Genomic DNA, 10,510 nt, shown 5'->3' with positions numbered 1-10,510 from the left:
GTCACTTAATATGAACATGAACCATCTAAAATAAGACGCATCCACCTCTCTTCATATTTTCCCCATGTATTTATTATTTTTTAAATTCAGTGATCTCATTAATAATTTGTTAATTAATTTATTGTGTGCGAGTGTTGGGACGCGGCCTGTGCATCACAGCAGTGGCCGGAAACGAGTGTGTGGCTTCCGGAAGTCAGAAGTCCATGGCATCTACCCTAGTTGTATGGCGTTCGGAAAGGTTGAAATGTGAAAGCAACAGCAAGGTGCCTATCAATCGAAAAAGGGAGTTCCTTTTTTTTTTTTTAATTGACAAAATACTACTTAACAATTTGGTACAAATATATATATAGTTGAATTGTGTGTTGTAAAATAATGCACATCTTGATCAAGTGTAATTTATTGTATGAAAAGTGATAAATTGCAGAATATGGCAATACTCTATTGCAATACATTGGTATATCATAAAATCAGAATAATCAAATCATGCCTTAAGTACTGTGATAGACTAGTTTCTTGGGGCAACTTGTGATTCCCACCCCATGTGTCCTCAGTCTTTTCTTTGATTTGTAACATTATTAGATTGTAATGTTAGTTACACAATGTCTACATTATTTCAATGTACATACATCAGCCAATTGTTCATACATTTGTTTTTGATTTGACAGATCGATGCCACAGTTATTGCTTTCATGGATGATGACTATCTGGCTAGCTACGAACATTCCAACATATAGACATTGGATAGCAGCAAGACGCTTCTGCTTGGAAAATAAAAGTGCAAAGTAACCCAAAAAACATGAAAAAGATGGGCATTGTGAATGAGGATAATGAAGGTGTTCATGGGGAGACTTCAGCCCCAAAACGGAAAAGAACCTACACCAGAAACAAATGGGCTGAAAAGTCGACCAGAAAAGTTGAGTTGGGGTGGATTCATTAAGGTAAACAAGTAAGGAAACGCAGAGTAGGGGGAACGAGGACCCTCGATGTGTCCAAAGATTCCAAAAAAGCTGACATATTGCAGTACGCGAAATACATTTTCTTCCAAAATGGCAAAAGTAGATTTGGAAGATGCAAGGCATTCAGTCATGACATATTAGACTATCAGGAAGAAGCAGTACTTGATGAAGATATCACAAATGGAGAACTCTACAAAGTACTAAATATGGGAGTGCTAAGATTTTACAAAATTATATAGTAACCATAAGTAAAAAATAAAAATAAAAAAACTTAACAAATTAGACAATATTTCCAAAATCCTTTGACCTTTCTTATTGTTTACAAATTTAAAAGACTCTACGTAATGGCTTAATCGAAAATACTTTAATATCAAATTTAAGAAATTTGGCTTTGTGAATATGAAATTTCTGTAACAAAATAAAAAGACCAACAAAATTACAAATATTTGTATATTTTTATTTATTTATTTATTTTTTATTTATTAATTATTTTTTTTAAATCTTTTTTTTCCTCTTTTTTTCTTGAGAGCTCAGTATTGTTCATACGGTAATTTTACCGATTTTACATGTCATCATCATTGCTCTCTTTTTTATTATTTTTATTTTTTAAATTTTAAATTTTTATTTTGTATGTGCGTGAGAATGTGCATGTGCGTGTGAATGTGTGTGTGCATGTGTGCGTGCGTGTAAGTGTGTACTCATTAGTTCACCTAAAACCTATTAAAATCCCATGCCGTTCACCTAAACCGAATACTTCAGAATCCAGCTAGACTCGTGAAGTGGTCAGGAGACCTGAAGAAGGATCAAATAAAAGAAAGGAAAGTGAAATCCAGCACCGACCAGAAATTACCTACTACCCACCGGGTTACCAACCAGAGTCTTTCACCAACCCCAAAAAACATCAAAATTCCAACAAATTAGGGAGACCTCAAAAAACCAAAGGAGAGACTGAGGAAAGGAAGGAAGGATAGATGAAGCAGAGTGAGATCCACAGACATCAGCTTCCACCGATTCAACGACCAGAGGAAGAAGCAGATTGTGTTTGAATTTCGATAGATAATGGTGTGGTGGATCTGGCATGCATGAAAACCTCCACCCAAGAGGGAAGCCGTCGACCCCGGCCAGGACAGAGCAAGTACAACCCCCCAGGGCCCCCCAGGCCATGGCAGCGCCAAGGGACAACACCCGGGCCCCGCAGGGGCCACCGGCCGGAGAGCAAACCCAGGAGCCAGGAGCGCCCCCCCACCCCAACACGGCCCGCGGCCCCAACCCAACGCAGCAGGACGAGGCACGGCAGGCCCGCCAGGCACCCCACCGGCCCATAGCCCCCCCTCGTTTCAGGTCACTTGCCCTTCCTCATGTGGTGTCAGCGTCAACCCTGATTCCTGATTGTGTCCACCTGTTTCCCATTACCCTCATGTGTTAAATGGTCTGCGTCTCCCCTGTCTTGTGCCAAAGTGTTTTCGTCAGAGTCACTCTAGCCCAGGGGTGGCCAAGTTCGGTCCTCGAGAGCCACTATCCAGCCTGTTTTGCATGTTTCTCCCCACTAACACACCTGATTCATGATCAGGATCGTTATCAGGCTTCTGCAAAGGTTGCTGATGAGCTGATCATTAGATTCAGCTGCGCTGAAGGAGGCAGACATGGAAAACAGGCTGGATAGTGGCTCTCGAGGACCGAACTTGGCCACCCCTGCTTTAGCCAGTCACAGTCGTAGTCCTCAGCCTTGTTGTCCTGTCTTCTGTGTGAACTTTTGTTTGTAACTTTTTATAGCCACAGTATAGTTTTAGTTTAGGAGTGATTTTGATTTGTTTGTAGTTTAGACATCCTCCCTTTTGGAGCGCCTTAATATAACATTTTATAGCCTTTGTTTTTCCCTCTAGACGAGGAGTTTTATGTTTAATAAATATCTGCCTTGGCGGCAAACTCCTATCTCTGCACCTGAGTCCTAAATCTGCCACGCCTTGTCAGTACACTTTGGCCAGTATAGACCCAGCAGAGAGGGAGCAAATGGCCGCAGCGCTGCGAGCTCAGGAAGCCTGTATCTCCCAGCAAGAGGGATTTCAGACAGCCATGACAGCGCAAATGGACCAGATCACAGCACGGGTACGGGACCTTCTGGATCACCTGCGTCGCACCACTAGCCCTCCTGCTGTGCCAGAGACTCAAGCAGCCATGCCGATTCTGCCCGTGCCGTATGCCGGGTTGGGGCTCAAGCTAGCCTCCCATGCAAGGCATTTCTGACTGACTGTGACATTCATTTTGAGTACTCCACCTAGGCCTTTCCCACAGATCGATCCCGGGTGGCCTTCATGATTTGCCACCTGACTGGGAGAGCCAGACCCTGGGCCACGGCACAGTGGGCACGCAATTCCCCACTCTGCGGCTCCATCACGGACTTCCAAGCCGCCCTTCAGAGGGTCTTTGATCCAGCCTGTTCAGACCGGGAAAAGGCCCGGCAGCTAAGCAGCCTGAAACAAGGAAAATACTCCGTGAGTGACTACGCCATCCACTTCCGCACTCTCGCGGCAGAGAGTGGCTAGAACTCCACAGCGCTCTATGACGTCTCCCTCAAGGGCCTGGCGACGTCCATCCAAGAGCTGCTCGTCCCAGTTGATCTGCCTCCGGACTTGGACTCCCTCATCGCCATTGCCATCCAGACGGATCATCGGCCATCCAGACGGATCATCGGCTGCAGGAGGTTACGCAGAGCCGCGGTCACAGGGCAAGAACGACGGAGGGATCCCCGCTCTCCCAAGCATCAGGTGTGTCAGCTCCTCTCCGTTCTTCGTCAGTTCAGCGCCAACCCGTTCCCTTGGGACCAGAGGAGGAGCCCATGCAACTGGGCAGAGCGCGGCTCTCGAAAGAGGAGAGACGGCGCTGACAGCTGGAAGGTCGCTTTTACTACGGGAACCAAGATCACCTCGTGGCCGCCTGCCCAGCCAAAAGGACCAAAGCGGTTACGACTCCAGTGTCGGCCCCACGAAAACTCACACCAGGAAAAATCATTCACCGTACCACTTCCACAGACCTCCATGCCCCGATAGACTCTGGGGCAGATGAGAGCCTGATAGACTGGGGCTTGTGAGACATTTTAGTGCCAAGACTAAACCGCTAATTAAGCACATTAAGGCTAGGGCACTAAATGGTAGTGAGTTATTCACCATTACACACATCACAGAACCCATCGAGCTCCATGTTGGCAAACATAAGGAGCACCTAGTTTTTCATGTGTTTCAGTCTCCTTCACAGACTCTGGTCCTGGGACACCCATTGTTGCGTGAACACAACCCACATGTGAACTGGTTGACTGGTGAAGTTTTGGGATGGGGAAAGGATTGTGTGAGCCATGGGGTTGGTTCACCAATTCAGGAAGCGGACATTACAACTGTTAATCATTATTCTCTTAATTCCCTCACAGACTCTGAATACCCAGATCTGAGCATCGTGCCTCCTTGCTACCATCGCCTCCAGGAGGTCTTCAACAAGAACAAAGCCATGTCGCTCCCACCGCATCCTACCTATGACTGTGCCATAGAGCTGATTCCAGGTTCCACCATTCCCAAGGGCCGTTTATATTCTGTTTCAGGACCAGAGAAAGCGGGCCTGAAGGAATACATCGAAACTTCCCTGAAGGCTGGATTCGTCCTTCGTCATCACCAGCGGTAGCGGCTTTCTTTTTTGAGTGGGGAAAAAGGATGGTTCCTTACGGCCTTGTATAGGCTATAGCCTCCTTAATGACATTACAATCAAAAACCGTTACCCCCCTCCCTCATGTTGTCCGTGTTTGAAAATCTTCAACAAGCTAAGATCTTTACCAAATTGGACTTGCACAATGCATACCATCTCATTAGGATCTGGGAGGGGGATGAATGGAAAACAGGGTTTAATACACCTAGTGGCCATTACGAGTACCTAGTCATGCCCTTCGGTCTCACTAATGCTCCTGCTGTTTTCCAGGCCATGATTAATGATGTTTTGAGAGACTTTCTGGACCAGTTTGTGTTTATTTGGATGACATACTCGCCACGCATCAAATCCATGTTTCCAAGGTTCTACAAAGACTGCTTAAGAACAAACTATGTCAAGGCAGAGGAAAGTGTTTTTCATGCCAAAACCACCATCTCCTTCCTGGGCTTTGTCATAGCCCCTGGGAAGGTACAGATGGATCCGGCTAAAAGTAGCGCCGTGAGGGAGTGGCCCACACCTGTTAGCCGCAAGAAGGTTCAGCAATTCCTTGGGTTTGCTAACTTTTACAGGCGCTTCGTCAGAGGGTTCAGCGCAATAGCTTTTTTTGGCTTTTTGTTGGTTCTGACCAAGCCATTTCAAAATAAAGTACTGCCCACGGGTTAACCGTTTTTCCTTCTCTCTCACTTACAGGCCGTGGTCTCGTAACGTCAAGCCCGACGCCCTGTCACGTCTCTATGACCCCGAGCCTGTTACTAAGGAACCAGAGACCATCCTTCCGCTGAACTGTGTGGTTGGAACCGTAACATGGCAAATCGAGAAGGATGTTAAACAAGCCAACGGTGAGGCACCTCCACCTAACGGATGCCTGCTTAATAGACTGTTCGTCCCAGTGCAGCTATGCCCACAGGTGATCCATTGGGCCCACTCCTTTCCTGTCATCCTGGAGTCCGACGGACAATGTACGCCATCTCCCGGCGATTCTGGTGGCCTTCCATGGAGCCGGAGGTCCAAGAGACCTGCTCGGTGTGTGCCCGAAGTAAGTCATCTACCAGATCACGCATGGGACTGTTGCAGTCCCTTCCAAACCATGGGCAGAAAAATAACTGGACTTTGTCACAGGACTCCCCATCTTCCGAGGTAAAACCACAGTTCTCACTGTAGTTGACAGATTCTCTAAAATGGTCAGATTAATAGCCTTGCCTAAGCTTCCCTCAGCCAAGGAAACTGCTGAGGTCATGATTAACCACGTCTTTCGAGTTCATGGGTTCCCTAGAGACATTGTGTCGGGGGGTTAGTACTGTCACACCGTGGTAAGGTTGTCTTGTCTGGGCTTTTACTGTCTTGTCATTTCCTGTTTTATTTGGAAAATTCTGACTCCTTTCGTTTCAGGTCACTTGCCCTTCCTCATGTGGTGTCAGTATCAACCCTGATTGTGTCCACCTGTTTCCCATTACCCTCATGTGTTAAATGGTCTACGTCTCCCCTGTCTTGTGCCAAAGTGTTTTCGTCAGTCACTCTAGCCAGTCATAGTCCTCAACCTTGTTTGTAACTTTGTATAGCCACAGTATAGTTTTAGTTTAGGAGTGGTTTTGTTTGTAGTTTAGACATCCTCCCTTTTGGAGCGCCTTAAGTTTAACATTTTATAGCCTTTGTTTTTCCCTCTAGACGAGGAGTTTTATGCTTCATAAATATCTGCCTTGGCGGCAAACTCCTATCTCTGCGCCTGAGTCCTAAATCTGCCACGCCTTGTCACACACAAAGATTATTAGCGTGTCATCAATGTCTTTAGCCGTTGAGTCTTGTACATCAGAGCAGGATAAAGAAATTGTGACACCCCTTCAGCTTTGGTTAAGAGCACTCTACCCAATATTGAAAGATCCCTTTGGAGCCATCAATCCAATTAATAGTTTATTTTTATTTTTTTCGGTTTCGTAGAAAAATAATTGTATGGGCTTTCTTTAATATTCTTACAAATATAAAACACCCAAGATACTTGATTTCCTTCTTCACAGATATATTACTTAATTTCCGTAGTCTGTGCTAATTCCAAAATTTCACATTTTGACTTTTTTAACCATGTGCCAGATGCCATGGAAAACTGTTGAATCGAGAACAAAGCATTATCAACCTGATTTTTATCACGTAAAAATATAGCTGTGTCTTCTGCTAACTGAGTCACTTTCATTTCCTTCTCAAAAATATAAATGCCTCTAAGGGGAAACTGCATTGTCCCTTCTTCACGTACACAACAAGCACATGACGTCATATCTGCAGACACAGGACGGGAAATTCGAACATGAATCCAGTCTGAAAACTATTGGCCAGAAGCTTGCTGGAGCACCCATTGTGAACAGCTAAGGTGTTAATCTAATTAATAAATGAACGAAGTGATCTGAAGGCAGCGTAGCACTGAGCAAATTAATTGCCAATGTGACAATGTAACGCCAACACAATGTGGAAAGGTTTCTCTATTTAACAAGTGACAGTGACTGGAAAAAGATTTGTCAGGTTGATCTTTATTTTTTGTCTCTGCTCATGTCCACTAGGTAGCTTACCGTGTTGCCTCAGTCTGTTCGCTTGGTTTCAAGATATCAAGAATTGTACAATTTTAGTCTATTTTACAATACAAGTTGGCTCTTTCTTTCCTGTCGGGAAGGAATGAACAGGTTTACAAGCGTACTCTTCCGTCTAGTTATGGCTTTGCAAAGGTTTTTTTTTTTTTTTTTTGCCTATTAACTCCATTAGTGCTGTTAGACATGGCATAAAGTGCACCTGTCATTTTGTCACTTAAGGTTTAAAGCCTTTCAAATTATACCTGCAAGCTTTAAGGCAGGTAGAGTCACCAACTCCAGTCCTCGAGGGTTTCTATCCAGCATGTTTTGGATGTTGTCCTGCAGCTCCTCCAACACACCTGCTTCAAACCATGATAATCGCAGCAGAGCTGGCTGATGAGCTGAACATATGACTCGGGTGTGTTGAAGGAGGGAAACATCCAAAACATGCTGGATAGGTGCTCTCTGGGAGCGGAATTGGCGACCCCAGCTTCAAGGGGTACAGTTACATAGATACACACTTTCAGCACTGTAATGTCCACCATTCAAATGACAGCTACTTAGGTAGCCATTTTTTACTTGGTTTTCACGCACGCAATGTACACTTGGCTTATTAATTGCCCTCACTTTCAGTATGGGCCGTGCAATTTAGTGCAGTTCTGTAGTCTAGGGCTGCAGTTCAGTCCCCAATCTCCTTTACACCACTTTCACACAACATATTTTGACAGACCATCAAAGCCACTGTGAAGGTTTCTATTTTGAAATTGACCCTCGCAGGAATCGTTGGCCGTCATACCACTTATGTGCAACCCTGAGTGTAACTTGACTGTAGTAAAAGGTGGTAAATCCGGGTCTAGAAAGTAAAAACCTTGCCGCCGTTTAGCTAGCTAGCATCAGGGGCTAAAGCTTACTGAGGAAGGGTTTAAACTTTCTGGACCTGGCTAGGGAGTTAGTAGCTAGCTAGCATCAAGTGCTAAAGCTTATTGTGTTGTTTTTATTTTTTTTACTTTTTAGATCTGGGTTTGCCACCTCTGACTGTAGTTCATGAGTAAAATAACCTGTGTGTGTGTGTGTGTGTGTGTGTGTGTGTGTGTGTGTGTGTGTGTGTGTGTGTGTGTGTGTGTGTGTGGTGGGGTGGGTGGAATCAGCCCTCTCTGGCCTTATCTTGTGCATCTAATTTGATTTGTAAGAGACTTCGCTGTGTGAGGAAAACCAAACAAGTCAAACATTTGTTGCTCACTTTCAGCCACACTCACACGTAGCCTCTTTGCTGACCTTTAACCTTTGGTGTCATGAGCTTTCTAAAGCTATGTTCGTAATATTCCATTCAAAGAAACTGTCCCTAAATAGGTTTCTTACAGGCACTTTATTGTTATTAAAGATTTTCTGGAGTCTTTAAAAAAAATGGATATCAGTGTGTTATGCATTCATCCCAAAATATACTGTATGGTCATATATTATACCCTGCTATTTACTCAAGGTTCAATATTAGCTGGATACAGGATATAAAGAACTATCTACAAAAAGACATTTAGGAGAAATAGAGTGGCACGATGATTCCACATAAAGAGAATGTACAGTACATAACGTTTAATGAGCTACCAGAAACTACAAAAAAGTTTGATCATAATTTATTATTGAACAAAACATCTATTTAACATGATGGTATTTCTGTGCAGTCCAATGTTCCTTAAAGAAATTCTTTGGAGGCAATAAGTGGTCCCGGGTTTGAGGTCAGTCTCTGTGTAAAAATTGGCCTCCAGAATTCTTACTCGGGGTTGATAATGCTGCTGTCTCTGTTCCTCCGCCATGATGATGAGTGTGTATTCAGTTGCATCTTTTACTGTTGTCCACCTCACAGACATTGATGTTCCATTTAACGTAACTTTTACAATATTTGGGATTTCCAGAGCTGAGAGTCGAGAGGAATAAAGAAAAGTGAGTGCTTTAAAGGCACATTTTATTTTTTAAATCACAAATACAAAACTTTATTAACCTTTGTTGATGTTGGCATGGATCAGTGAAGCCCGCAAATCTCTTTTCCTGCGCACTCCTTCAGGTCCTGGGAATTATAAGAGGAGCATTGAACTTCTGAGGGACAGCAGTGTTATACAATTTTGATATTTAATGTATATTGTTTTTGTTAAATTGGCATTATCATGGCTATCAAACTGAGCTCTGTAGCCAACTGTCACAAGTGGGGTAATGTTGGAAGTTCAACAGCACACCAAACAACAGCCTCAATTAAGGCAAAGAAAAAGATACTTCTTTATTAAAGGGACATTCAGTGATCCCTAGCGTCATCTAGTGGTGAACTAACAGTTCCACCAAATGTCAATAGCAAATAAAAAAGTTGTATCACATAAACGTTTTTTTTTTTTAATTATATAATCATAGGTCTAGTAATCACTACTTATATTACATGGCTGTAGTCTCACCTTACTAGGTCTGCCATGTTTCGCTGCCATCTTCCTGCTAAAGCTGCCCAAAGCACAACTTTGCGAAATGTAGTTAACTGGTACTGGTATTGCATCGAGTGTTGGACCCAATGGGTCAACCGCAGCTTATCTTCCATAGCTGTGGTTGTCACTAACTCCTATGATTTGGGCACGTCGCTTGTCACTTTATGCTTTGCTCTCGCAAGCTTTTACTAGCTTTTTTTACTAGCTTCTCCCGCTAGCCGCTCTTGTTAGCTGCTCTAGCTAATTCCGGCTTGCTCGGTCTTAAGGCTTCGCTCGACGGCTTCACATCGGCTACTGAAGAAGGTATATTAAAAATCCATACTTTTGCGTGTCCAATAAATCAAATTATGGGATAAAAAATGAACAGAGTTCCTGCGCAGGATGATTTATTCCGGAGATCTCCGTTACATCATTGAATCAAACTCCAACAGTTTCAGATCAATAATACCACTCCTCTTTCGAAGAGCCCACACTTTATTACAATCAAATCGTAAGAACAGTGTCTCCAACACCGCCCCTCATGAATAAGTAAATGTGTTATATAATGGAAAAATACAGGTTGAAAAACAGAGTTCTCAGCACACAGATACAGCTGTATTCGTCTCTAGTCAAAATATACTTTCAAGGCACTTCTCAGTACTTTCTCCCATAACAAAATCTCACAAACAAGTTGAACTCAACAGCTCCTAATGTAACATAGTTATATGAGTGTGCGCTCTCTCTCACGAACAGAAATGTGTTTTCGCACAGAGAAGGAACTTCTAGACCAAACAATGGGTCCCACCTTAAGGTCAAATTATACTGAGTTTAAAACTACTTTACCTACTTCACATCTATAAAACATTTCAAC

At 43.5% G+C, this 10,510-nt stretch overlaps 1 protein-coding gene across 5 annotated transcripts in view; it reads left to right on the top strand.

Moving 5' to 3' along the window:
• Positions 1-10,510, top strand: part of fam102bb (family with sequence similarity 102 member Bb) — a 96,909-nt gene that overhangs the window by 54,627 nt on the left and 31,772 nt on the right. For 3 of the 5 annotated variants that reach the window (XR_013296466.1, XR_013296465.1, XR_013296464.1), the window contains one exon: positions 5,337-5,783. The gene's annotated coding sequence lies outside the window, so the exon portion shown is untranslated. Of the gene's footprint in view, positions 1-4,377; positions 4,622-5,336; positions 5,784-10,510 lie in introns of those variants that run through there. The other 2 variants (XR_013296468.1, XR_013296467.1) reach the window with 2 other exon arrangements.

Source organism: Vanacampus margaritifer, chromosome 13, assembly GCF_051991255.1.
Source record: "Vanacampus margaritifer isolate UIUO_Vmar chromosome 13, RoL_Vmar_1.0, whole genome shotgun sequence".
NCBI classification, from domain to species: Eukaryota; Metazoa; Chordata; class Actinopteri; order Syngnathiformes; family Syngnathidae; genus Vanacampus; species Vanacampus margaritifer.
Note: the sequence above shows the minus strand (reverse complement) of the source record. Positions and strands in the feature narration are given on the sequence as shown.